Source organism: Chiloscyllium punctatum, chromosome 21, assembly GCF_047496795.1.
Source record: "Chiloscyllium punctatum isolate Juve2018m chromosome 21, sChiPun1.3, whole genome shotgun sequence".
In the NCBI taxonomy this organism is placed as follows: Eukaryota; Metazoa; Chordata; class Chondrichthyes; order Orectolobiformes; family Hemiscylliidae; genus Chiloscyllium; species Chiloscyllium punctatum.
In genome coordinates, this window is record NC_092759.1 from 65,966,260 (window position 1) to 65,991,378 (window position 25,119).

Here is a 25,119-nt window from a genome sequence, read left to right on the forward strand (position 1 = left end):
CTCTACTCTCTCAGTACTGTATATCTGTATTAGCACCTACCCCCGACCAAGGCTTATACTCCACCACTCTCACTGCTGCATGCAGCAACTTCTCTTTCTCTCTCTTTCCGCTCCACTATATCTCCTTCACTAATAGCACTGCCTGGATACAACACTGTTGACTGACGCTCTCTGGACACGTCACCATCTCCATCCCCCACCCACACCAGCATTAACAGCAGTGTCACCCTCTCCCACCCTCACTGAACCCTTTCCCGTCTCCTATTCCAGGAGAAACAGCTCGGAGTAGGATAGCAAGGGCCATGCCGGGTGGTGGAGTGGTTGATATCCATCTTCCCCCACCCCCTTTACGTGTGTGTCTGTATTTTTCTCTGTGAGTATCTGCGTGTGGTTTTAGTTCTGGAAGTCTCTGTGGTGCTTAAAATGACATAATCTCTCTCTCAGCTGGCCACCACACCCTACTGCAGTGATGGTGGTCGAGGGTTACAACCTTCGAGGATTCAGTCTGGGTGGGAGAGAGGGCAACAGCTCACAGCACCATCCAAACCGACAGAACCATCAACACACACACCTCCCTGCCCGCCCCCGCCCTCCCCCCACCACACACACACACACACACACACACACTCACACACAATGTTGGTAGATGGAGGGTTGCAAGTAATATTAGGCTTGTCAGAATAGAAATGCTCACCTTCGACTGAACCATTTTGTCAGGTGATAACATTAATTGATTTCTCATTCTGTGACTTGCAATGCTTAAAAATTACGTGAAAACGTATTGAAAAGTCCCCCCAAAAAGGCCCAGTAGTGTTGGTAATGACGCAGGAACAATATCGCTTAGTATCAGACAAAACTGCTCTGTGCTTCCAAAGATATTATTTGAAAAATCAAACGAACGTGTCATTTGAGAGATTCACAGCAAAGGATTTGCTATCTTCTCAGTCAAAAACTGTGCCACTGATGCAGTGGCGTGGGGAGTAGGCAGAGGGTAGTATTGTATGAATCTATTCATAAAACTCAGTGGTTTGCACTGCTGCCTCACGGCGCCAGGCACCTGGGCTCGATCAACCCTGTGTGGAATTTCACATTCTCCCCGTGTCTGCTTGGTTTCCACAGGGTGCTCTGGTTTCCACCCACAATTCAACGATGTGGATTTTAGGTGAATTGGACATGCTAATTGTCCATCGTGCACAGGGATGTGTAGGTTAGGGGCATTAGTCAGGGGTAAACGGAGGATAGCATTTGAATGGGTCTGAGGGGGTTACCCTTTCAAGGGTCAGTGTGCCACATACAGGCACACACTGTCTTTAATACAGAGATATATACATTTTTTATTAATTAGTTATCAACGCTCAGTCGGAGAAGGCAGGCGAACGGAATTCAGAAATATGTTAGCTGTGATCAAATGTCATGGCAGACCAGATGGGCTGAATGGCCGAATTCTGCTCCAGTGTTCATTACTCATATGATCTTGTGGTGCCTGGAATTGTCTTTCCAAGAGATCAGTGAAGAATGAATTTGGTAAGAATTTGATTTAGGAGAGTTAATGGGAATGTGGACAGGTTTGAGGGGCTGAGTGGTCGATATCTGTTTCTAATTGGCGTCACCTTATATATCAAAAGAGGGGGGTTTGGTTTCAGGGGAACACATTTTTTATAAGGGCATTCTCATTTCTGACTGAGACAAGGATGTTCGTTTCTCTTTCCGGTTTTGTGATCTGTGGTGTTCTCGTGCCCAAGGAGCAGTGAAGACTGCGTTACTGAAAACATTCAACGTTGAGTTCCATAGATCTTTGTTGAACAAGATAATCCATGTTTATTAGGAACAGACAGGAAAGGGAGGTTTAGTTACAATCACATCAACAATGCACATTCTGAATCGTGCAGCAGGTGCGAGGGGCTGAATGGCCAGCTGTTGCTCCTAACCCATGTGTTGTTCTCTCAAGCACTCAGTAATGTTATAGAGATAAAGGAAGATCCTATTCAGCCAGTCAGCATCGTTGTAATGAGACAGGAGGAGACCATTCTGCCCTCTAAGGATTTACACAGGAGTATATTAAAGTATTTCAGCCCACTAAGTACATTACACAGCGTAGAATGAGGTCATCCTACCTTTCTAGCCTGCTGCCCAGCAAAGGAGAAACCCGGTTAACTATCAGGGAATAAACATTTGGGATAAATGTTTATTTTCAGGTTGTAAAGTTGTAACTTATGGAGAACCTCAGGGATCAGTGTGATATTATCAACGATTTACTATCTATACCAATGACTTGGATGAGAGGACTGATTGCCCTCGAGCTCAATTAGCTCATTCACCAAGATAGTCATTTAACTGGACATGGAGAGTCTACAATGTGATACAGACAGGGGAAGGTTTTGAGGAAAACTTCAGCACAAAATATTATAAAGTATATAAGGGAAGTCAGTGTTGTGTTGAACAGATTAAATAACAGTAACCTACTTAAATGGAGAAACATCAATGAACTTAGTGGTACACCGGGATTTGTATGTCCCGATACATGAGCCACATAAATCTAGTCAGCAAATTCAACAAGTGATTAGGAAAGTGTATCGAATGATGCTGTTTCATGCAAATCATTGGAATATTTTACTGCACTGTCCATGACAATGCTGAGATGACATCGGATATATTGTATGTCGAAATGAACCCCTAAACTGAAAGAAAAAAATGCAATTGTTTTAGAAGTTTTTCACTAATGTTTCACTTTACTCTTTGCTGGAATGAAGGCCTGATGGAATCATAGTGTCATATAGCGTGGAAATAGAACATTCAGTCCAGCTTATCTGCACCGACCAGATATTCCAATCTGATGTAGTATCATTTGCCAACATTAGACCCATAACCATCTAAACCCTTCCTATTCATATGCCCATCCATTGTCTCTTAATTGTTGTAAGTGTACCAGCCTCCAACACTTTCGCTGCCAGGTCATTCCATACACGCACTACCCTTTGTGTAAAAATGTTACCCTTCAGGTATCTTCTTAATCTTTCCCCTCTCACCTTAAATCACGATCCTCTGGTTTGGACTCCTCCGGCCTTGGAAAATAAGCTTGGCTTTTTCCTGTATCCATACCCCTCGTGGCATGGACAAAGTCAGCGCACGTCAGGCCTGAGAACGAGAGATGTTTATATTGAACCATATAAGAACGCGGCGAGAGTTTATTGTGGGATAGCTAAAGGATTAGAGAATAAAACTGAGGATTCACTTTTAGAAAACAACATATTAATTTTAACACAGGTACTATAAAGACATAAATTTATTGTACAAAAATTATGCAGACACATATAAACATACATATAAACATACCTTCAAATTATAAATTACAAATCATTCCAAAATGGAGCAGATAACAGGATGGAGTCATGCAATCAGGGAAATGTTCAACCAGACCTGATATAGTCCAGGTTGATGCTCGGGTCACATTATTGCATGTTTCAGATCAGAGAGGGAGAAAATGCAACATATCATAGAAACAAACGGCCATTGCTCCATCTCTACTTGTACGTCTCTACAGTAACATATGAGAGCTGCAAAACAATCAGCCATCTTTACCACTCCAGGAGGGTTCCTGTTGAGGATTCATTGGAATCTCTCCACTGCCTGTAGAAACGGGAATTCATCCAAATGCAACTGGAAGAAACCCCAGTGCTAGCAGCTTTTGTGAGGCAGAATAACGTCAGAGGCAGAATAACAATTGAAACATTTTCAATTTTGCTTTTGTCATGAAATTAACTGTTATTTGGATAAAGCTGTTTCGAATTAATATTCTGCAGACTTTCGATTTTTTTCCGTTTGCCTTCAGATGTGTGTGAGTGTGTGTTTCTTTGTGTGCATGTTTCTGTGTCTCAGACGTATAGAAAAACAAATGTTGATGTACATATTGTCAATGTCCAAACTGTTTATCATTTATGTATCAATCGTATTTCGAGTAAATTTGATTTGGTTTTAGATTAGCTATTTTTATTAATTTAAGAAAACTGTCTGACTTGTTTCTAGCATTGAACCTGACCCAGTCTGAGACGGATATCATTTACCATATCACACACTTAGTTACACTGATAATTTGTCGTGACGTCTGGAGAAGTGGGACTAGAAAAAGAAACAATGACTCTCTAACCTCGGTAGGAACAGGGGTAAGGAGAAATTTTTAAAAGGCCATTTGAGTGGGAATTCTCTGCCCCACAGGTTTGTGGTACCTGTGTGTTTGCATTTATTCAAAGGTGTGTTAGTTAAATATTTGACGGGAAAATGGTTCAAGGACAATGAACTGCAGATAGGAACGTGGGGCTGAGACCACAATCTGATAAGCAATCGGCTTAGTGCCTGGTGGGGCAGTGACTCATTCCTGTTCCTCAGACCTACTTCACCCCATTCCATTCAGCTCCTCACTCTGCTACACAGGAGCAGTTGCAGACCACTTGCTCTTACTACCTGGTGCACAGAAACAGAGGAGACCATTCAGCCCCTGACTGCAGTCAACCATGATTTGTTGTGGATTGGAAAACGTTCTTGGGAAAAAGAGTGGGTGTTACTGTGAAAACGCCCCCTCCTCTCTCTTACAGAAGTTCCCCTGGCTCCATTTATTTGTCATGTTGCAGACCGAGAGTCACAGTGAATAATGGCCCCATACCGTACCCAGATATTGCTCACAAAATCCTCTGGTCTCTTTGAATGCAACATTCCTTCACAGAAAATAAGGAAAGTAACAACGATGAACCTTCCAATAGCAAAATGCCAGAACATTAGAAGCAGGAGAACGTCATTTAGCCCCATACAGCCTGGCTATCCCTTCAATAAGATCGTGGCTGATTTGCTCTTAGCCCCAATTCCTGGAGTGTCTGCCGTGTCAAACATCCATCCATCCCTGTCTTCCAACTATCTCAATGATCTGTCTCCCCTTCCTCTGTGGAATAGAGACGTCCCGACAGTCACTCCCCTTTGTGAGAAGGAAACACGCCCCATACATACACCGTGACCTGTTGACATCAACAAAATATATAAAAAACAGGTCAGAGTGACTGGCCCTGAAAACAAGGCCGTGTCTAACTGAGGATGGTATCAAGGCACCTGGAACTTAAACGAAATCGGTGTAACTTCTCCACTGGTTGGAGTGATTCTGCACAAAGAAGATGGTTGTGGTTCTTCAACATGTACCACCTCAGCCTCGGGACATCGCTGCAGGAGATCCACAGCATAAGCATCCCCAGTCGCCCCTCAGTGCTTTTCCCCACATCCGAAGCTTAGAAGTGGACATGGTGACTAAAGATTACACAATGTTCAGAACAACTTGTCCCCCTCAGCTCCTGAAGCCGTCTGTGTCCATGTGCAGTAAGACCTGGCCAGCATTCAGGCTTATGCTGTTAGAGTGTTGGTAACATTCTTGTGGCAGCGCTGCTGGACACTGTGCATTACCACAGTAAAGGGAGGTGCACATTCAGGTAATCAAGCTCACTTCACATGTATATGAGGTCATTCCACCCACCAAGTTATTGGATAAGAACAGGGATTCATTCTCTCCTGACTATTACACAGGAAGATAAAGAGCCCAGTCAAAAACATGAGCTACTAAACAGGAACCACGGTGTTCCCAGTCAGGTTCTTCAGCGTCTCCCATGACATCAGGAGGTGGCCATTCAGTTGCTCAAGCCTCTTGTACAGAAATAGGAGGATGGTATCTACGACCAAACATGACAAACCAATGAAACAGAGACTGCACGGATAGACTGCTCTATGGACGTTCCTCCTGGCTACATTGCTAATGTTACACAATGGATATATCAATATGGTTTGTTGAGGGTGATAAGGGAAGACATCTCCAAGAAGGAAGGCAGATATTCCCTATGGAGGTCAGAAGCTGTTGGGAACAACTAACATTTTGAGGAGTTAGGCATTGCAGCTTTGTGAACAATGTGACTTTCAGTGCAGGGTTACACACCAACTGCACATTGAGGCAATGAGATTTCATTCAGAACCTGAAGGTCTCCCTCAACCGACATAGGAGCTTCACAGAAGTACACAAAACTACCAAGAAGCACGAATCATCGGCAGAATGTAATTTCTTATGCCATCAATGTCTTTCTCTGGACATAATGTATGTTCGTCCACAATCTTCAAGTTTCAATGCAGTCAACTCATATTCTCTCACCGTGCTACAAATTAAACATCCATTTCCTTCACATTCACTTCATGTTACCATCATCCCAGAGATTATTCTGATAAAACAGCTTTGCACTTCCTCTGTAACAAGGAGATCATTGATTTATAAAGGAGAGAAAGTCTGTCCACAATAGCCTCAATAACACTCCACAACTCCTACACATGACTTATTTTGTAATGAAGGCTGTAATTTCATTTCTTGTCCTGAATAATGAATGCCCTGCATGAATTCTGTTCGTGACGTGTGACCAAGGACATTCCGGTCCTTTTTGCCAAAAGCACTTCCCAACCTCGCACCAATTAACAAACACAACATGAAAAGGAAAGTATATGTTAACAAAAAAGAACAAAGGAAATTTACTGCCCAGGAACAGGTCCTTCATCCCTCCAAGCCTGAACCGATCCAATTGTACTGTCTGAACATGTCGGTTAATTCATATGCATCTGTATCCTCTGCTCCCCATCTACTGCATCTGTCTGAATGCATCTTAAATGAATCCACCGTGCCTGCATCGACCACCTCTGTTGACAACGCGTTCCAAACGCCGACCACCCTCTGTGTGAAGCAATTGCCATGTGTATCCCCCTTAATCTTTCCACCTCTCACCTTGAAACCCTCTCGTTATTGAATCCCTCAGCCTGGGAAAAAGCTTGTCTCTATCCACCCTGTCTATACCCTTCATGATTTTGTCATCCTCAATCAGAATCCCCCCCTCAATCTCCTTTTTCCTAATGGAAATAAACCTAACCTACTCAACCTTTCGTCATAGCTAGCACATTCCATACCAGGCAAAATCCTTGTCAATCTTCTCTGCACCAGCGAAAAAGCGTCCATATCTTTTTGGTAATGTGGCGACCAAAAGTGTACACAGTATTCTACATGTGGCTGAATCAATGTCTTGTACAATATTAACATGACTTGCCACTTCTTATGCTCAATAACCCGTCCAATGAAGGCAAGCAAACCATATGCCTTCTTGACTACTCTATCCACCTGTGCAGCAACCTTCAGAGTACAATGGACCTGCGCTCCCAGATCTCTCTGCCCAACAACCTTTCCCAAAGCTCTTCTGTTTATTGTATAATTCGCTCTAGAATTAGTCTTGCCTACATGCATCACCTCACATTTGTCTGGATTGAAAACCATCTGCCACCTTTCCACCCAAATCCCTAGTCTATCTATATCCTCCTGTATTTTCTGACAGTCCCTTACATTTTCTGCTACTCCACCAATATTCGTTTCATCTGCAAACTTGCTAATCATACCAACAGTGCCCTCTTCCAGATCATTTATATATATAGTGCTAACAACAGTGGCCCCCAACACTGACCCCTGTGGAACACCACTGGTCACCTTTCTCCATTTCGAGAAACGCCCATCAACTCCAACTCTCTGTCTCCTGTTTCTCAACCAGTTCTTTATCCACCAAGCTAGAACAGCCTGCACACCATTAGCCTACCATGGGGAGCCTTATCAAATGCCTTACTAAAGTCCATGTATATGACATCAACAGCCCTTCCTTCATCTGCCAACTTGCTCACTTCCTCGAAGAACTCAATTAAGTTGGTAAGGCACAATCTCGCCTGCTCAAAGCCATTTTTGCCTGTCACTGAAAACCCAATTTTTTTCTAAATATAAGTAGATCCTTTCCCTCAGTACCTTCTCGAGCAACTTTCCCACCACTGACGTTGGGCCCACTGGTCTTTGGTTAGCCAGAATAAGTCTACAAACCTTCTTGTTCAGGGGGACAACATGAGCTACGCTCCAGTCATCCGGCACCTCTCCTGTATTTAAGGATTCCACAAAGATATCTGTCAGGGGCCCAGCTACTTCCTCTCTCGCCTCCCTCAGCAAACTGGGACAGATCCCATCTGGTCCCTGGATTTGTCCACCTTAATAACCTCTTGCCTACCGAACACATCTTCGCTACTAATGTCAATGTGATCCAGACTAACCAAACTTCTATCTCTAATCTCAACATTAATCATGTTCCACTCCTCCGTGAGCACTGATGCAAAGTAATCATTCAGAATCTCACCCATTCTCTCATGATTCGACACACATCCTTTTTTCGTTATTCTTTAGTGGACCAATCCTTTCTCTAGTTACCCTCTTGCTTCTTATATAAGAATAAAATGCTTTGGGATTCTCCTTAATTCTGCTCGCTCAAGCTATTTCATAACCCGTTTAAGCCCGCTTGATCCCTCGTTTAAGACTTGTCCTCCTCTTCCAATATTCTTCCAGGGCCCGTTCTGTTCTTAGCTGCCGAGGCCTTATGTATACTTACCTTTTCCTCTTGGCTAGTCGTACAATTTCTCCTGTCATCCACTGCTCACGAATCTTGTCCTTCTTATCCTTTGCCTTCAACGGGACATGCCTATGCTGTACTATCTTTAACCTATATTTAAAAGACTCCCACATCTCAAATGTGGACTTCCCTTCAAATAGCTGTGTCCATTCCACATTTCTGAGGTCATGTCTAATTTTGATGTAGTTGTATAAAATGGTTAAGAATTTATTTATAATGTAACATGATTTACGAAGCCATCCTTCTCGGCGTATACATATTCACAGCCATGTAGAGTTATATTGGGAGAGGCTGAATATGCTGGGGCTGATTTCTCTGGAGCGCTGGAGGCTGAGGGGTGACTTTATAAAGGTTTATAAAATAATCAGAGGCACGGATACGGTGAATAGACAAGGTCTTTTCCCTGGGGTGGGTGAAGTCTCATCTAAACCTATACTCATGAGTATATGTTTAGAATGAGAGGGGAAAAGTTCAAATTACCTTAGGAGTAACTTTTTCATGCAGAGGATGGCGTGCGTATAGAATGAACTGCCAGAGGAAGTGGTAGAGGCTGGTGCAATTTCAATATTTAAAAGACATCTGAATGTGTATATGAATAGGAAGGGTTGAGAAGGATATGGGCCAAGTACTGCCAAATGGGGCTAGATTAGTTTAGGATATCTGCTCAGCATGGGAGAGTGAGGCCGAAAGGTGTGATTCCATGTTGTACATCTCTTAGAATCTAACCTTTGCTCTTAATGTACGAGTAGAATCTCTTTGATTATTTTTAACATTATCTCCCAAGGCTATCTCATTTTCCTTTGTTGCCCTCCTCATTTCCCTCTTCAGAATGTCCCTGCACCTAATATACTCTTTGAGATTCACTTGATCTCATTTATTTATGTCTAATATATGATTTGTTCTTATTCTGAACCAGAGACTCAATATCTTTCTTCCTCCAGAGTATTTTTCTTTTATTTTGATTAGTTCAAGTTCATCTCACCCACCAGTTTGGACTTGTCAACCATTTGTTTACTGGTGTTTGCCATTTTAGAATGTAGATTGCCTTATCGCGTACGTTCTCAGAGTTCAGTGTTTGGAGTCCTTGTTGGTTCAACCTGTGCTTTGGTCTATAATGCAAACTTACAGAAATATATTAATAGTAATTTAAGGTAATATGTTAGGATATTGGAAGAACAGCTAAGAGCATCAAGGTGACAGAGGGGTTGTAGGAAAGGACATGGAAAACAGTAGGGTTTCCAGAGCTTCTGATCTTTGCCTTCCCTGATCGAAATCAACCTGTCATTTATATTTTTGGAGGATTGTTATTCATCAATATCGGTGTGTCAGATAGATCTCAGTCTCAGGGAGGTGTGATGAGCTTCTTTGTTTGGTGATGAACTCAAAGGAACATACAATAGTAAGAGTGTAATCCCAAAGGGGCGCAGGAGCAGAGGATCCTCCGTGTATATGTGAACAAATCAGGGAATGTACCATGACACGTGGACAGAAGAGCAAATAAACTCTACTTCAAGTACGCTGTTGAGAACAAATGCAAAGCACTTATTTATAATAAAACAGTCGCTTGTCCTACCTGGAATATTGCATCCAGTACAAACCTTCACAAACCTTGCAAAATTGCATCCAGTTTCAGGTGCCACATTTTTGAAAAAAATGCAAAGTTATGAGATTGCTTATGTGACTGATTCACAACACTATTCCCAGGATGATGAACCTCACCAACTCTGAGAAATTGGGATTGTTCTCCTCTGCTGATAGTTTCCAGACTCTGTGAACAGTTGCTATGATTGGTTCTCAATTCTGTTTTGCGTCATATAAATCCCAATGGCTGAATATTTCAAGTACTCATGAGCTCTGCCTTGTCTGATCAACATCGACCTCTGATTTATTATTTTTGAGGGTTGCTGTTCTGTAATATCCTTGTATCAGATAGATCTCAGTCTCATTCCCTGGGAATTTGACAGGTGTGGTATGTCAAATCGATGCCAGGAATTGTGCTCCATGAGATTTATGTGTGAGAAAAACTCCAGTTCTGAGAATCCGCCCTTGGATTGTTCATGTGTTGTGTCTGAATACCTGACTGAACGTTGACATTTTTGGATGATGAATGTTTCGTTGGGCGCTTAGGTGGCGGTTTATGCATTACTAACCCAGCCTATCCCGACATTGGGAGTACATTTATGTTAGACAGTGTAGACTAAACTTTCAAACTTCGTTGCCTGCCTTTTATAGGCATCTGCTGAAGCCTATAAAATTATCATTACGTGACGCGAGGCCGTGACACTTTGTGCATAAGAGGAAATGTTCTCCAATCATTCTGCCTTTGGAGTGTTCCATCAGGCATATCACGTGAAAGATGCATTTAAATTAGTGGGCTGCATGGTAGCGCAGCATTAAACTAAATGACTGGATGAAACACAACCAAACAGAACAAGTGAAAGTATTTGGCTGGGAAAGGAGTAGGATGTGGGGAAATATATTATTACTGAATGGCCTTGAAGAAAGAATTAAGCAAACTTAAGGTTAGTGCATATTCATTCAAGATTTATTAACCTTTTCAGAAAGCATTTTTTATCCAAAAGGTTGATGTAAAAGTTAACAGAAGTGAATATAATGGCTGAGTGCCGCATTGAGACGAGAAGACATGCGCTGTGAGCTGGGAATTTTCTGTCACAAGAAAGGAAATACAAAGGCTCATCATAAAGGGTCGGCAACCATTCTGAATGAGGAACAAATAAAAACAAAACAAATGGGCGTCAAACAACTTGGAAGTTACAAATTCTTCCAACCACAATCGTCTCAACGATATCAAAGTAAAAAAGTAAAATCCATCAATAATTGTCGTAGTTACACGCTGATAAACTGAAGTAATCTCACTGTTAGAGTCAGCAACAGGACAGATTGTAGATTGGGAATTCAGAGACCTTGATAAGCAGATCAGGAAAATCAAGAGGTTCCACAATTCATTTACTTAACCTGGAAAAGAGAGATAAAGCAATGACGCAATTGTTTATAATCAGGGACTTTCAGATTTATTTTTTATTCAATGGCACACTTACAGATTTCACAAAACATATTGGGCTGCTTGGCGTGAGAAAGATGTGATTATCCTCACCTTCACCAGAGTGACGGCAGCGCTGTAGAAAATACTCAGGAAGAACAAGGTGATGAATGTGGAAGCAGTTGTCCAGATGTTGCTGTTATCATCCTCATAGTCTTCAATCCAAGTGCGATCAATTGAATCTGAATATAAAGCAGAGAGAACGCATTTAGATTGTTTATTGATCCAGATCGATTTATTTGCATCCAAGTCATGTAATTGGAGACCATGACATCTTCATAAAGCAGTCAGGTATTTCTCAAGTGTGACTCTTATCTGTATCTATTAGTGCATTATTGACTCTCAACAAGAAATTACAAATACTAACAGCACATGTTCTTTCTTCATTGTCCATGTCAGAACATTTTAATTTTTTTTTCTTTTAATCCATTATATAAGGATAGTATTATTTGAGGAATGCTTATTACGTATGATTATTTAAATTATATCATTATATTTTAAATTTAGGCTGTTACAGCAGTTTAGTTGAAAATTGTGGCCATCACTGAATAAAAGTTCAAATGTGATTCTCAGCTTTATGTATTGGTGACCAATTGCTTGGCAAATCGTGAATATAAGTGACATCACAGTCAGGACATTGCTTCATTTTTTTTTGTAGGATCTGTATATTGAGGAATAAGTTTTTGTACATGTGTCCCTTAATTTATTTGATCTACTGCTTGGTGTGTTTGGTTTTCCTTTAATGTTTGTGTATGTGGTTATGAGAGTCTCTTACTTCACTCTTGCCCATGTTGGAGTCTGTGCGTGAATAAACATATTCCTGTTCCTTTACTGCTGGTGTGCTCATGTGTTTGTGTACCTAAATTTTGGTCTTTTCACATTGTGTAAGCATCATCATGCTAATATGCCAATTCTTTGCTGCCTCTGCTTATCTTGTAGTGTCTTTGTAAGTGTTCACTTTTCATTAGTGTTATCTAAAATCTGGGCTGATGTGTCTGTTTTAGATCCTATCTACACTAAGTTATTTTCATGTTTATTCTTTGTAGTGTCGCGATGCAAATGCCGGAGGAAAGATCACAGAAGCGCTTCACAGGGGCTCCCAAGCGCTGAGGATGTCACAGAGACAGGGGACGAAACGTCTGCAACAGAAATTCCCAGCTCGGCGAACAGAACAACAACAAGGAGTAGGAGTATCGACGTTTCGGGCATAAACCCTTCTTCAGTAAGAATGCTTATGCCTGAAACTTCGATTCTCCTGCTCCTTGGATGCTGCCTGACTTGCTGCGCTTTTCCAGCAACACATTTTTCAGCTCTGATCTCCAGCATCTGCAGTCCTCACATTTTCCCATACCAGAAACAAGAGTTTATAACACACATCCTGATAAGAATGAGAGATTAGAGTAGAGAATTTCAGAACAGGAGGGAACATTGAGAGAATGGGAACATATCACTTTAGATGAGCATCAAACAATGTTTCATAAATTTTATACATCATGTGCATCATTTTTCGATAACTGTGTCTCCATTATTCATTTCGAATTTGTTGTGTACATACGAAAAATACCTGCACACACATATTGATTAAACACTGTGTACAAAATCATTTTCCGCCATTGAAATGGTCCTGTTGTCGTGTTACCAGGATACATGAACACCAACTGGCCACCGAAATACATGACCCACTATCACTATGTTCCATAATACAGACAAAGAAGGGCACCACTTTGATTGGAACAACACACACACATACTAAGACACGCAAGGACATTCTTAGAGGAATGGCATTCTAACCAGAAGTCCATCAATAAACACATCAACTTAGATCCTATCTACCTTCTCCTGTAATAGAAAAACCGGTAATGACATCACCCAACTTAAGAAAACAAGACATGTAAATAGAGAGGTGGGACATACCACCAGAACTTCAGCAGATGTTCTCACTGATGATACCATCTAGTCATGGTGAGAGCTAGCTTGCATACATAAAAATTGTTATTTTTCATTAATTAGTGGAATTTAGGAGTTATCTGTAACCCGTGTTTTAACAGATTTTGAAGTGAGGTGAGCTTTACTGTGTGTGTCTTTTTACTTAACAGAGGGTTTCGATATTGATGTCATAACAGTTTGTGGCCTTGCCGTATGGGATTTGGACAGATTTGAATAGATTTGGGATACAAAAGGTCCCAGCAGATTCCAACACGTGGCAATTAGTGACCTAGATCTTCAAGTAAAACCGGTGGGAAAATTGATTAAATTTTGATAACTTGTGGTTGGTTAAATTAAAAGTGAGAGAAATGGCTTTTAACATTACTGAAGAGGTTCCCAAATTTGCCAAGGAAGTTTAGAAAGACAGAAGAAGGAATATTTTTAGAATTAGCAAATAGATTGGAATTGGGTTTAACTAGGGACTAAAAGAAAGCTGAAATTGTAATGGAGATGGTCAAGCACTTTTGTGTGTCAGAGAAACCGGCAACCTCAGTAGAGGTAGAAAAAATTAGCGTGAAAATATGGCAACTGGAGTTAGAAGATGAAAAAAGGGACGGAAACAGAGAGAGAACAAAGGGAAAGGGAAAGAGAGGAAAAAGAGAGAGAAAACTTGAAATTCAGAATTTGGGAATTAGACAAGAAAGTTAAATTAACAGGATAGAGATGAAGGGAGAATGTTGGGATGTATACAGCTATGTTAATGCATTGCCATATTTCGTGAAAAAAAATGTCAAAATCTGTTTTTAATTCATTTGAAAAAACATGGCTCGGCAGATGGCGTGTCCAGTGAACTTGTGGGTAATGCTCATTCAGACTAAGCGGGTGGGCACAGCTGGTGAGGTATGTGTGGTGCTGTCACATGAGGGGTCAAAATATTATGCAGATGTCAAACCGGCTATTTTGAATGGTTATGCATTGGTACTAGAAGAATATAGTCAGACGTTCAGAAATATAGAGGAAAAACCAGATCAGACTTATCTTGCATTTGAAAGAGTTAACCACAGTCATTTTGATAGATAGGTACTGACATTAAAAATGGATAAGACCTATGTGGCTCTAAGGGTGACTATTCTGCAAAGGAGTTTAAAGATTCACTTCCAAAGAGGGTAGGAATTCATGTGAATGAACATAAATTTCAAGAAGTGAGAAGCGTGGCAGAAATGGCAGGTAAATATGCATTCAAAGTTTGGGAGAAGATTTGTTGCTCGGGCGCTCGTTGTTGAGGTTCTGTTCGCCGAGCTGGGAATTTGTCTTGCAAACGTTTCGTCCCCTGTCTAGGTGACATCCTCAGTGCTTGGGAGCCTCCTGTGAAACGGTTCTGTGCTGTTGCCTCCGGCATTTATAGTGGCCTGTCTCTGCCGCTTCCGGTTGTCAGTTCCAGCTGTCCGCTGTAGTGGCCGATATATTGGGTCCAGGTCGATGTGTTTGATCCACAGACGCTATCATCAAACACATCGACCTGGACCCAATATGCCGGCCACTACAGCGGACAGCTGGAACTGACAACCGGAAGCGGCAGAGACAGGCCACTATAAATGCCGGAGGAAACAGCACAGAACCGTTTCACAGGAGGCTCCCAAGCACTGAGGTTGTCACCTAGACAGGGGACGAAACGTTTGCAAGACAAATTCCCAGCTCGGCGAACAGAACCACAACAAATATGCATTGATGCATGAGATTAAATTTAGCTTCTGGGAGGATTTTCATCCGGTGAGGGATAGAAATAGCGAGAAGGTGTGATCCTACACCACAAAATGAACAGTACAGCATACTGACAATAGTTTTCCACAGGTGAAAAAAGAAGTCCAAGGGGGTGGAAAGGAGGTGAAAGTACTCAGGAGTTCTCACTATAAGGGAGTGGAACGCATAAAATTACAGTGCCAATGGTTTAAGAAGGGCACTGAGAAAAAAAAGTGTTTTCCCTGCAGTAAGCTGGAACACACAGTGCTGGGCATTGAAGGATGACCATTTGGGAAAATATGTGGTAAAAGTGGCTAAACCAGTGGCATTAGTGAAACTGGTAAAGGAGACCCTAAGTGGAGCCGAGGATCTGCAGGACAGTCAACAACCGAGGCAAGGGTTAGTTATGGAGTTAGTACCTGATCTGTAAAGAATTTGCCTCTGTGGATAAAATTTACTCAGAAAGAGCGGGGGAGGGGGGGGAGTTGGGTGGGGGTGGAGGGGAAGGACAAGAAATAAAAATTTTGTGAGTTACGAGATCTGCTCAGTCTCTAATAGTTGAGAAGAGATGCGCCCGAAAAGCACAACAGATCAGGCAACATCTGAAGAGTAGGACAATCGACAAATCAGGCATAAACCCATCATCAGGAATGTGGCTTGGGAACAAGGGGGCTGAAAGATAAATAGGAGGGCAGGAGCTGTGCTGGCTGGAGGATCACTGGGAAGGCTATAGGAAGATGTAGGTGGGAGTGATAGTGATATGTCGGGCGGGAGGGTGGAGTCGATAAGTGGGAAGAACGATGTACAATTAAGACAGTTCAAGACGGCGGTGCGAATTTGAACGGTTGGTTCTGGGATGAGGTTGGGGGAGGGGAGATTATTTAATTGGTGAAGTCGACGTTGATGCTGTATAGTTTGAGATGTCCAGCTGTCCTACCACCTATCCACTTCACCCTCCTATCACTACCACACCCCTCCTGCATATACCTATCACCATCCAAGCTACCCTCCACCTAGCTCCACCCACACCATTCTATTTATTTCTCAGCCTTCACCCTCCCTTACCCCCCCATTTTCCTGATTCAGGACTTGTGCCTGAAACGTCAAGTCTCCTGCCTGCCGGATACTGCCTGACCTGCTGTACTTTTCCAGCTCCACAGTTTTGAACTCGGATCTCCGACATCTGCAGTCCTCACTTTCTCTCAGCCCCTAATAGTAAGGGACGAAAGTATTTTCACTCTTTCTCACATGTTACTCAAGAGCGTGATAATTTGTGGAATGGGAACAGAAATTAAGTTTGGCGGACAGAAATATCAGGTTGGAGTGCCAAATCAAGATTGGGGAAGTAAAAGTGAGAGTGAGTGACAGACTGTGAGTTCCAAGAATACGGTTTATTCTTGGGAATGGTTCAGCAGGATTCAAGGTGGGAGAGACACCCCTTGTGGTGGAGAAGTCAAATGAAAACTAGGGAATTGAGAAGTTAAAAAAAGTATATGCAGGAATTGTTCCACACTATGTGCTAACAAGATCCCACTGTTATATGTTACAACAGGAAGGAAAAACAAAAGAAAAAGACAAGGGAGTTGATGTTCAGTTAACTGACACCATGTTTGATGAAATGGTGCAGAAAAATAACTGAACGTGGAGAGAAGTGGTAGGTTAGTTCAGAAGGGAAATGGGCCAAAGTGCACTAGATCGTGCGACCGGTAGCATACTGTGTTACTGATAGCACACGAATTAACTGCAGCCGGTCACCTCAGTGTACAGAAGAATCATGCGAAGGGCAGAAGCATTTCTAATGGCCTGGATTGCACAAGGACGTGGTTAATTTTTGTTGCACATATCATACATGCCAAATGGTAGGTAAGTCTCAGGCAGTCATAAAACCAGCACCTTTGTTGCCAATTACTGCATTCGAAGAAACTTTCACGTGGGTTATGGTTAATTGTGTAGCTCCCCTTTCCAAAATAAAAGTGGAAACCAATATTTGCTGTCCTTAATGTATGTGTCTCCCAGATTTCCAGAGGCAATTCCATTACGGAGTGTGAAGGCAAAACGGGAGGTGGAGGGTTTGGTAGCTTTCTTATCTCACTGTTGCCTACCCAGATAGATTCAGTCAGACCAAGGCTCTCATTTTTCCACTCAGCTGTTTTAGGAAGTCATGGATAGCCTAGGCATACAGCACTTCAAATCATGTGCGCGCCATCCCGAATCCCAGGGAGCCTTGAAAAGTTAGCATCAGACACTGAGGACCATGCTAACAGTGTACTGTCAGGATTGGCCAAATGATTGGAATAAAGGTGCCCCATTAAGTTGCCTATCATCGAAGATGTTCCAAATAAATGTAATGCATTTACTTCCTTTGAGTTAATATTCGTACATGAAGTGAGAGGTCCTTTGAAATTTATTAAATAAAAATTGACAGGACTGAAGTTGGAAAACTAACACTTGGATTATGTATGTGAGATGAGGGAGAGATTAAATGGAGTAGGTGAGTGAGCTCAACAGATCCTGAAGTGGGCATGGCATAGAGTAAAGCAGGTGCGGATGATGTATTAGTATTGTCAGCAGTGGTAGGAAATCCCTTCAATGCTAGGTTTAGTGGCCCCTTTCAAATTAAAACAACGTTTAGTCAATTAATCTATCTGGTAAAGAATCCAGATATGACAAAAACGTTATTGAGTATGTCATGTGAATGAATAATACTCCAGCCACATTTAAGACTCAGGAACAGAGTTGCGGCCAAATGAACAAATTGTGCAGTTCATCTATATGATGTAGTGAAATTTAGCAAGTGATTGAATGCACCCATGTTATAGGTAACAGAGCATGTTGAACGATTACAAGAAGCAAACTTGGTAAAAATCTTAAAGAAAACAGAATTCGCGAAGGCAGAGGTGATGTTCTTGAGACATTACATTGGACAGGGGAGGTTGATTCGATAGAACTCAAAGACGAAGGGCTTTGAGGAATTTCCACGACCATTCTCGAAGAAAGGGGTGCTTCGGTTTTTCGAACTGTGGATTCTATAGGAAGTTTGTTCCAAACGTCAGCAGCATATTGGCACCACTGCTGGATTTACTAAAGCAGAACACAGATTTGTGGTGGACAGAACAATGCCAGGAGGCATTTGAGAATTTTAAAGCAGGTTTAATCACCGCACCAGTTTTATCTGCACCAGATATTTTGAAACCCTTTGAAAATTGTGTCTCATGCTAGGGACATAAGGGCTGGAGATGTATTGATGCAGAAAGATAATGATAGAATTGATTGGCCAATGGTCTACTTGTCGAAAAAGCTCAATTTCCACCAGAAATAAATACAACACCTCCATTACTGAAAAATAATGAGTGAGTTTCGTACTGGCCTGAGAGTATTGTAATGTTTACATGACCAACAAGTTGTCGGAGACAGTTCTGGACAACAACAACAATCCTCTCGTATTTCTTTTGGATTTTTAAAGACCAAAATATGAGACTATTTCATTGGAGTCTTATGTTACCGACTTTAAACTGACAAAATGGGTATGCTGTGGGTCGTAAAAATGTTCTAGCAGTTGTGTTATCGTCAATTTAAAGGAAGAAGTGTCGATAAAATTTGACTTACGTGTTATATATGTATGCAGAAATAATATGAATGGTATAACTGAGATTAATACTTTTATATTTCATAAAAATGGGATTAAGAATTAGAGGAAAAGAAATGAAGCCATCTTTTCATTCTTTTGTTTCATTTTTCTTTTCCTGAAGGAGGGAGATGTTATGAAGCTGAAAGCATGTCTGTTCTCTTTAAGACAGAACGAGTCTTGCTGAATAGAAAGTACAACCACAGATGCTAGCTAAAGATTAGACTGTTACAAATGTAACAATTAGCTGGGAATTGGATACCTGAATTTTGGTTGCTGTTTTGACAGCATTTCAAATGTAATCAACGAGTTTAAATAACGCTCAGGATACCAGAAGCCAACGGAATTTGAATATTATTGTTTAGATTTCTGGGAAGCAATCAAATTATAAGAATTATTGTATCATGGGAAGTATATAAACCCAGCATTTTGAACATTAGAGGGAGATCCAACAGCAGTGTAACTGCTCTCGAGCAGAAGTGCTAACTGGCCATCTCAAACACTTTCTGTCAAAGATACTGGTTCATGTCAAACCTACTTGCAGTAAACAAAACAAAACAGGGAGATCAGCAGCTGTAAGAGTGAACACAGCGGGGATGATGGAGACTGTGTGATCTTGAAATGTTTAATATGTGGGTTGTTGGAACAGCATATTTTTACAGACTTGGAGTCAGATAGTAAGTAGCTAAGAGAAACGGGGATTGGATTTGTGAATAGTTGTTGTTTAGTGTTCACTATTAATGTTAAGAAATTAACTTACTAATGTTTATTTAAACAGTGGATTGTAGGAGATCTGTGTCACTCATATTTTAACAGATTACAAGTTGAGGCGATCTTTTCTGGGTGTTTGGTTTTAATTAACAGAGGGGTTCGACTCTACCTTGTAAATGTCCATCCACGCTAACCCCATTTCCCTGCAATTGGCCCATATCCTACTAGTCCTTTCCTATCCACATATTTATCCAAATGCTTTTGAAATGTTGTTAATGTACCCCCTCAGCCACATCTGCTGGCAGCTCATCCACGTACCAGCCTCTGTGTAAAGAAGTGGTGCCTCAGGTTCCCTGTTATTCCTTCCCCTCTAACCTTAAACTGATCCCGTCTCATCCTCGATTCTCTAAACTTTGGAAAAGACTGAGAGAATTCACCCTATCCATATCGCTCATGATCTTGTACAGCTCTTTCAGGTCCCCCCTTAGTCTCCTACACTCTAAAGAAAAGGTCCTAGCTTGTCCAACCTCTCCCTATAACTCAGACCATTGGTTCCTGGCAACGTCCTTGTAAATATCTTCTGCACTCTTTCTAATTTCATAACATCCTCCCGATAACAAAGGTGACAAAACTGATCAAAATACTCAAAATGCGGCCTTACCAAAGTCCTGTGTAACTGCAACATAAATTCCCAACTTCTAAACACAATGTCCTGTCTGACGATGGCCAGTGTGCCAAATGCCTTTTTCACTGCCGTGTCTACCTGTCACTCCACTCTCAGGGAACCGTGCACCTGAACGCCAAGGTCCTCTTCCCACTACACCCCATAAGGCTGTGAGATTCACCATAAAACTCCTACCTTGATTTGAATTTCCAAAATGCAAGACCTCACACATCTATATTAAATTCCATTTGCCATTTCTCAGCCCACTTCCCCACCTGATTAATGTCCTGCTGCAATTTCTGATAAACTTTCACACGCTAACAGTTATTTTAGTGTCACCTGCAAACTTACTAACCATGCCTGGTGCATTCTCAACCAAATCATAGATAACAAACAGCAATGGACCCAGCCTCCAGCCTGACATCATCCTTCCACAAAACTCTCTGATTCCTACCATCAATCGAACTGTGTATCTAATTAGCTAGTTTCCCCAGCACTCCACGTGATATAACTTTACGGAGCATCCTGCCATGTGGAAACTAACCAAAGGCCTTACTGAAATCCGTAGAGACTGTTTACCGCTCTGCCCTCGTCAACCTTCTTGCTCACTTAATCAAATAACTCTAACAAATTTGGGAAGCGTAATCACCCACTCACAAGTCAATGCTGACTGCTCCGAATCAAACCCTGTGGAAGTAATGGGTGCAGACAATGGTGTGCTGTACTTCATTGTAAGATGATACGAGTACATAAGTAAAGCCATCTTCCTGCTGTTGTAGACCCTTCCTGAGAGATCATTTGGGGCACTCTCTGCAGATTTGATCTCCTTTGTTAGGAATGATCTCCTTACCACAGACACGGATGATGGTAACATGAGGATAGAGTGAAGAAGCTGAGTGTTTAATCTGTAGAGCTGTGACAGACGAAGAAATGGCGAAGCTGAAACACAAGGAGTGGCAGCGATCACTTATTTCCAAAAGAGACATTGATAGGGTGAGATATTGCATACTTTAACCAAGATTGATTGGTTTGATTTATTGTCACGTGTACCCCGGTACAGGGAAACACTTTATGTATGAGCAGTGGAGGCAGATCATAGTACGCATGGCCAGGCAGATCAAAGGGTGGAAATAGACTTGGACAGAATAAGGCATACAGGTTACATGGAACAGGACGTGCACTAGACAATATCAACATGCACAAGATCAGCATTAGTTGAACTTAGAGAGCCCATTCATCAGTCTAATGTGACTTTCCTAATAATTGTTATGCCTAAATTAACTATCCCCATGTTATTGTGCAGTCGGCGTGTGAACCTGTACTGAACGTCATGTTGCTCACAATCCCCAACAGCAGACACAATACCTTCCATCTGAAACAGGTAGCTTTTCCCAACAGCTTCCGCCCTACATAGAGAACACAAGGCTGATTTCTCGGAGATGAAATATGCCTTCTTGAGAATTCACACAAGACATATGGCTTCCCTCCTCACCGTGAGAAAACCACGTTAAAGTACCACGTGTGTATCATGAAAAGCATGTCTGTGTACCTTCTGCTCCACTTGTTCATCATGTTAGAGCATCAATTAGGAGACAGTGAGAACTGCCGATACTGGAGATCAGAGTAGAGAATGGATTGCTGGAGAAGCACAGCAGGTCACGCAGCATCCGAGGAGCAGGAGAATTAATGTTTCGGGCATAAGCTGTTCATCAGGAATCAGCATCAATTATCTCATTCTGTTCCTGTGAAAGTGCATTGAAGGGAATGTCCTCCTACTGTTCATGTATAAGTGGCTCAAGGGGCTGAATGGTCTCCCATTGTTCCTGTGGAAGTGACTCTAGGGGCTGTCTGGCCTCATCCTATTGCTGTGTCAATGACTCAACGGACTGACTGGCTTCTACCTCGTCCAATTGGACAGGGCCAAGGGCCTGACTGGGTTACCCCTGGTTCCTGTTTAACAGTTCGATATGCTGACAAGTGTGATGGTGCTGCAGCTTTAAAAGTTATTTTGTATTAGATTTTTTTAAGAGAGAGATTGAACGATTGTCACAAAGCTGGCTACTTCAGACCACTTGAGTAAAGAGCTAGGGAGGCCTTCGGTTCATTCTGATGCAGCCTGAATGGGTGTGGCCAGCTCGCACAGATTAGGATCTCTGGGTTTTGGTTTCTCAGCAACATCAGAAATTATTGGGGTCTCTACAGAGTTGGAAGCTTCAGTGAATGTCTCCTGGCTGCTACTCTCTCTGAATTTTCTCTTGATGCTGTTTTTAATTCCTGGATTGGAGAAATGTTTGTGACAATCTGTGTCTGAATATTCCTTTCTGCCAGGGGCTGTGTTTCTGCGATTTTCCTATATTGGAACAGTTCATTCGTAATCGTGCCGAGATCTATTATTCTGTTAAATTGTCCAATAGAATTGAGTTATTCTAAATTGGCCTTTCTTGGTTTCAGTTCATCTTTCGTGTTTAAGTAAATGGTGTTTTGCTTCACACTGAGTAGTTTGACCATTCACATTGCATCCAGAAAAGACAATTTACATTTCCTTTAAAATAAGAAAACATTTGATTTTAGGCTACCGCCTTCAAATATTTTCGACGGGCTCTGGTGTGGTCCATCACACTAGACTCCTCTTCTTGAGTAATATGCTGGAGGCACTGAATGGGCTGTTCCTGTTCTTCACCAATAGTTTCAATGGGCTGAATGACTTCCACTTATTCCTGTGAAACCAGTATGAGGTACTGAATGAACTCTTGTTTTACTGTGGCAAGGTGCAGTGCCAGGCAGTGCTGTTACGTGAATGTTGTAAACACTTTAACTGAACAAACCTGAGTGGTGTCTGGGTCTTGCTGCACATGGACACAGACCACTTCAAGAGCTGACGGAGGACAAAATACTCGGCACATTGTGGGATTTTCAGTGACCATCCACACTTCTGATCTTATGGTGGGGAGGGTGGGGGCGCGGAGACATTGATAAAGCAGCTGAAGATGTTTATGAAGAGGAAGCTGCCCTGAGGATGACTCACAGAGGTGACCCAGGACTGAGATGATGAACATTCTCCTTTGTACCATTTTTGACTCCAAACACTGGAGAGTTTACTTTGATTCCCATTAAGTCCAGTTTTGTTAAGCTTCTTGATTTCAACAGAAGTCTATCACCGCCTTGATATCGGGGCCAGTCATTTTTACCTGAACCCTTTTGTTAATATCAAAAGGCCATGAAATAGGAGCAGCAAGTGTTTTCTTCAAACAGGAGGTATTGAATGTCAGGATTTCTCTTCTCAAGAGTGTTCAGAGAGCTAGATAACTGAAAGTATTTGAAGAGGAGGTAGATGGATATTGATTTGTCAAAGAGTCGAGGGCAATGAAGAATTGGTTCTGAAAGAGGATTTGAGACAAAGAGCAGGTAAGTCATGATCTTAGTGAAGGGCAAGGCAGTCTTGGGGGAGAACGACCTGTTCCTGTTTTTGATGTTCTCACATACTGTTATTGGAAAGTTAGTGTGTGTTATTATCATGGATGTCCTGTTATTATATATTGCAGTCAGGGAAACCAGACAATTTTGTGAGCCATTGCTTGTTGAGGTATGTGGGCTGTATTCTCAGTGAATCTGAGTCTACAACATGACCAACAAATGAAGCACAAGTTGCAAAGAGGGGAAGCTCTGTGAAGAGAGATGAGGGGCCTCTTTCATAACAGTGCCTGGATTTTACAATTGCATTTGCCAAATCACTTCCATGCAAATGTGACAGTCTTGAGAGGCTGAATGGTCTCCTCTGTTTCTGTGCACCAGGTTTGAGGAGTAGGTAACCTCCAACTATTCCTGTCTAGCAGGTTGAGGGGCTGAATGAAACACAGAAACATGGGACTGAGGAACAGGAGTTGGTCATTAGACACTTTTAGCCTTCTCCACAAGGAACTAAGATTGTGGCTGATCAGATTGGGGTCTCAGCTCCTCTTACCAGTTTGAATCCCATTATCCGTGACTCACTTCTCTGTCAAATATTTAACTAATGCAGCTTTCAATCAATGCGAACATAGAGGCACATTAAACTTCCAGTGAAGAGAATTCCCACTTGAAAGGACCTTTCAGAATTTTTCATCATCCCTCTTGTAGAATGAGAGAGTCATTCAGAACGGAAACAGACCCATTAGTCCAATCTGTTCACTCCGATCAGATATCAAATCTGATCCAGTCCCATTTGCCAGCATTTGGCCAATATCCCTCCTCTTTCAGATACTTTTTAAATGTGCGATTGTAACCGCCTTCAGCACTTCCTCTGACAGCACTTTCTGTACACACACCACTCTCTGTGTGAAATATTTATCTTCAGGACTCTTCTAAATCGTTCGCCCTACCGTCTTCAACCTATGCCCTCTTGTTCTGGACTCCCCTATCCTGGGGAGCAGAGCGTGGCTGTCAGAATATCCATGCCTCTAATGATTTTATAAACCTCTATAATGTCACCCCTCAACCTCTGACACTCCAGAGGGAAACACCTCAACCTAATCAGCCTCTCCCTAAAGCTCAAACCTCCAGACCTGGAATATCTGTGTAAGTCATTTCTGCAGAAAACCGAATTGTATACAGTATTCTTAAAGTGGCCTCACCAACATCCTGTGCAGATGCAACATGCCACCACAACACCTATACTCATTGCTCTGACTGATTAAGGCAAATGTGCCAAATGTGTTCCGCACCACTCTGTCTACCTGCGACATCACTTTCAAGGAACAATGTACCTGCAGCTCTAAGTCCCTTTGTTCCATAACACGCCCGAGGACCTTAGCTTTAAGTGGATTTTTTCTGCCCTAATTTGCCTTCTCAAAATGCAAAACTTCGTATTTATCTAACTTAAAACTCAACTGTCAATTCTTGCCACTTTGTCCGATTTCATTGT